Raw genomic sequence first — 5,362 nt, 5'->3', positions numbered from 1 at the left:
TTATATTAAATATACGTCTAATTAAACTTTCAATTTTTGAGAAAATCGAGTCCCTCAAATGACAATGTAAGCAAAACTTATTAGGTCACGCATATACCTATTTTGAGTAAAATGATCAAATAAAAATTATAAAAGTTCATAATCATAGCACAAGGGTAAACCTCAAACTAAATTCTGTTCAAATTGATATGAATTGATTCCATGATTTATAGTTCAAATCAGGACTAAAATATTGGTAATATATTATTTAAACTGTTTTGTCAGATATATCTGTTGTGGGTTCATGACCGTCGTCAGGAACTCGATATATATATATACATTATTTTTGAGCCTATCCCTAAGCCAAAAAATAATTTATGCATTACTATTAGTTATTTCTAATAAATATTATCCTTACAATCTAAATTGCAAAGAAGTGAGGGGTCATACACCCCCTTCCCATGGCCCTGCTGGTGGGGTTGAACTTGTAGTATAAATTACATATTGATTCATAAAATATATAAAATTTATTGTCGACAGTATAAGTAATTGATAAATATGTCGGAAAAAAAAAAAAATCGTGAACAGCTGTGGATTTGTGACATTTTTTTCAAAAAAATATAATATTTAAAATTAAATTTCTTGTGAATAGAAGTTGATTTTTGGAGAAAGTATATATATATACATATGTATTATTTGACGCATCAATTTTAAAATTTTGTTCCAAAAATGTATTTTTTTGTGAACTGCTATGAATTTTTCAATTTTTTTCCCAAAAAAAATAATTTTTTGTGAATAGCAAATTTTTTTTTCCAAAGTTGAATTTCTTGTGATTAGCAGTGGGGTTTAGAATTTTTTTTGGAAAAAAGTTTAATAATATTTGTCATTTCAATTATGAACAGCTGTGGATTTATGAATTTTTTCCCAAAAATTTCAATTATTCACTAATAAAATAGCTCGGGATTCTAAATTTTTTTTTTTTTTTTTTTTTTTTTTTTTAAGTCTAAAAATTCTTAAGTGTTTTGTTCCCTTTGTTCACCTACTAAAACAACTTGATATGAATGGAATAGAGATCATTTTCATCTTAACTTAACTTTTTTTTAAAGAGAGAGAAAAAAAAGAGTGTATTAATTGATTGCCGTGTTAACAAATTACATTTTTATTATTAAAGATTCGTTTCCTCATTGGATTAATCTTATTGTTGCAGTTTGTTCTTTCCTTCGGCACGAAAAGATGAGATGAAAATAAAAATATATAATTATTACATCTATGTATGCAGGTAACTACGGAAAGGAGTTGAAAGAACAGGAAGGGAAAAAATAAGTATGTAAAACAAAAAAGGATTGGTAAGGATCTATAACATTATATGATAATACAAAGGTCATTGGGATGCCTGAACTCATACGCATAAATTACTGGAGTCATACTTATCGTTATTTTTATTTTTAAAGATGGATAAAAATTAAAAAAAGGCCTCGACGCATGGGGTCGTTGCACGATGTTGTGGGGTTTGGCGTGTAATTCATATAATATGTAGATGAGTGCACAGCACACAACGGTAGAGATATTGTTTGTAACAAATTTTTGAAATTATTTCCAAAAAATTTAACTTTTAAAGTTATGAACTTTTTATGAAATGTTATTTTCTGGAAATTTAATTTCTTGCTAATAACAGTGGATTAAAAAAAAAGAAATTCAATTTTTTTTTTGGAACAAAATTTCAAAATTGATATACCTATTAAATATTAAATTTTTTTCCAAAAAAATCAATTTTTTTGTGAATAACTATCTGTTTTTGAATTTTTTTGAATAAATTTTAATTTTTTCAGAGATGTTATTTGTAAAGAAGTCAATTACTTCATCCCCATAATAAATACATGTGTACGAGTGTGGTCTGAAAACCTTCTGCAACCTTCTCATAAAGATGGCAGCAATTGTAAATAAAAGCTAGTCATATATATCTACCATCTGTTGATAGTTACTAAACCAAAGTTTCAGCCATTTTGGACAAGCAGTTGTTAAGTTACAGCTTTTAAGTTTGTGAGTGTCTTTTTTTTAAAATGGACAAAATTGAGGGTCGAGCTGTCATTAAATATTTGCTTTAGAAAGTGTAACCTTTAAATAGAGTCAAGCAATAGCAGACATATAAAGTTAAAATTTGACGTGTCTAAGTTAATCCAACTAAGAGTTTTTGAGCCATAAACAAAAATTGTCTTATGAACAATAATTTTGCACACCGAGTACTATTTGCACGCTTTACAGAGATGGAACATCATTGGGAGAAGTGTGTGGAGTTAAAAAGAGACTACGTTGAAAAATAAAATAAAAAATAAGGAAAAAATGTATTGTATCTTTGTTAGATCGAGTACTTTTCAGACCACCCTCGTCATATGTTTGAAAGATTGAGGCTTTAACAATGTGTGCGGTCCCTTGTAAATATTGTGTTTATATTATTAACACTAAATGTATTTACATATAATATCCGACACATAAGGAAACAAACATTAATCCATTTGGTAATACTAATATAGAACAAATTGAAAAATACATTTTTCAGGCAATAACAACACTCTAGCTAAAAAATCCATCATCAACTAAAAAAGTTCAAGCAAATTTAGAAGGGGAATAATTAGTTGAGTAAAATTAAGTATTACTCCAATCAACAATACATATTTATTCGCTTTTAAATATAATATACTAGCAGAACCAGCCGGCTTAGCTCGTCATATCACTTTTAAATAGAGGTATTCATGAAACAAGTGATTTTTTACACGTGGTTATTTTCCTTAACCTACAACAACTCTGTTTATTGTTAATTCCCCCCACACACACAACAACGATAAATAAATTTAACTTTATTTACTTCTTTAGAAAAAAAAGTGGGCACTTCCCTGACCTTTTCTTTAAAAGAGACAGGAATAATTAACAATTTCAAGTGCCCTTTTTTTAAAGTTTTTTACCTTATTTTCCTATTTTTTCAAATTTGTACCTAATGTTCCTTCTGTAACGTCATTTATACCATCGTTGTATATTATTTATGCTTAAGGGTTTTAAGATGATCTTCCCTTCGCCTAAGTGGCCACAAGTTCTGTGAATGCTGATTTATAAAAGAAATATTATTATTTATTTTTATGACCACACATGTAAAAATATGATTTTTTTGTGTGCAAAATCGTCCCCAAATTTTTTGAAAGCTGTTTAATATTCTTTTATGTCTATATTTAATGATTTTGAGAGTCAAAAGAAAATTTATTAAACTTTTTTTTCTTAGAAAATCAATCATTTTTTTTTTTTAAATTATTTCATTTGGCTCTAAGAGAAAAAGCTTGAGCTACAATAAGTCGACGACAACTCAAAATTTGAGGAATTTGTAATAGTAAAATTAAAAGTATAGTACTGAATCATTACTAAATGGTGTTAAAGATTTAACAAGAAATTTTTTTAAATACAAATTTCATGTAGGTTTTTGTATGTTTTTCTAAGTGAAATTCACTACTTTTGTTAGAAATATTTGTTTTTCTGAAAATGCAAGAAGTCAAATGAACTTTTTGAAGAAATAAATTTTGTAGAATTGCACATAAGCTGTCATAAATATATTTTATGTCATCCTTGAAAATTGTTACTTCTTTTTCAATAAGTATAACAACCATGCGTCTAACAATTTGAATATTTTTATAACAACACAACTTTCGAATTAGTTAAAAATTAAAAAATAGATATTATTATAATATAAAATTAAAACTGTTTTGTATATTAATATAAAGATTTGTAACGTCGATTAATTTTTCTTGTACTTTTTTTCTCCATTCTTGGGAATGAATGAATTAAATTTTTTGATAGTTCCATCTAAAACTGTTCTTTAAATGATATTTTATGTCAATTGATAATATTTTGAATTAAAATACAATATTTATTCTAGAAGGAAGTATAACATATTCATCATATTCTTATTAACTACTCATGTATAGATTAATTTTTAGCTAGTAATTATGTTATGCTCAATAAATTTTTTTTAAATATGAATATTTTTTAAAAACAGTCAAAATATATATGAGTGATTTCTTTCTACTTCAATGAAGGATATAAAATATATATTTGTAGAGAGTCAATGCTATATATTTGAGTAGTAACTAATTTGTATTTCTAAATATTTCTTAGTGAAACCGTAAGACTGTTTTTTAATAATTAAGGATTTACCAATACCAAATTTTTGGCTGATTCCGGTTCCAATTCGAATACCATCTTTATGGACAATTTCGCTTCCATTCCTTATTATGTATAAATGAATTTCGTAAGCAAATAACTAAATCATTGACTTTTATTAATGTTTAACTTTTTATTAATTACTGATAACAAAAAAACATAAATTTAAAAATCATAAATAGTTGATACCAAATTTAAATTTTAAAAAATTAATTAATTTCCTTGCTCAGAAATCAATTAATTTCCAGTTGGGGCATATATTGGAGTTTGATGCCCCTCCTTTCTTAGATATTTAAAATCAACCTCCTCGCCCCTTGGCCTCTGATCTAATTTAAACTGCCTCACTGCTAAAAAAATACTTGCGACACTAACAAAAAGGTATTTTCTATTATTTTTCTGGTTCTACCCACATGAGATCAAATGGTCTTGAACTGTCTCATGTTCCTAAGTGAGTTGTATAAGATTGCCCTAGGGTTTGTAATATGTATAACCCAGTGCTGGAGTCTGGACTCGCGTCTTTTTTAATGGACCCAGACGAATAACGATGTTTGAATGTGACTCAGAAAATATGGATTCAAATTCAGTTCTGTTATAAACAATATTGTTCAACATACATGCAAAAAATAAATATTTAGTGAAAAGGATACTTAATGGATTCAGTAAATTAGTTAAAAATTTGAAAATATTAAGTATTTTCGAAAAAAAACAACAACTAAAAAACCAGATATATTCACAGAAATTTAAATTTTTGAAAAAAAATTCAAAAATACTTAGCTATTCACAAAAAAAAAAAAAAAACTGATAATTATTGTGAAGCTAAAAATGTTTTTTTGCTATTAAGGGGGTAATTGGGTTAAATAAATATTTTACAAGTGGTACATCACTAATAAAAGTTTGAGAATCCCTGGTCTAGTCTACCTAATTTTTTTTTCTTTTAATTGTAACTTCAATTTTGTCTCCAAAAATGAGATCAAATAAGTCATATTATCTACATAAATAATTATCCATAGGTATAGGTGAATTATCATTATTGAGCCGATTCCAATGTATCGATACACCCGTAGTAATAATCCAGTACAATACTTTTAATTTTTTTAAAGTTTCTTAAATTTTGAGTTGTCAAGGACTTATTGCAGCTCAAACTTTTTTCTTATTTGGAGTCAGTAAAATGATGAATATT

Source organism: Lepeophtheirus salmonis, chromosome 14 (genome assembly GCF_016086655.4).
Source record: "Lepeophtheirus salmonis chromosome 14, UVic_Lsal_1.4, whole genome shotgun sequence".
NCBI classification, from domain to species: domain Eukaryota; kingdom Metazoa; phylum Arthropoda; class Copepoda; order Siphonostomatoida; family Caligidae; genus Lepeophtheirus; species Lepeophtheirus salmonis.
The sequence above is the reverse complement of the archived record's forward strand: the minus strand, read 5'-3'. Positions refer to the sequence as shown.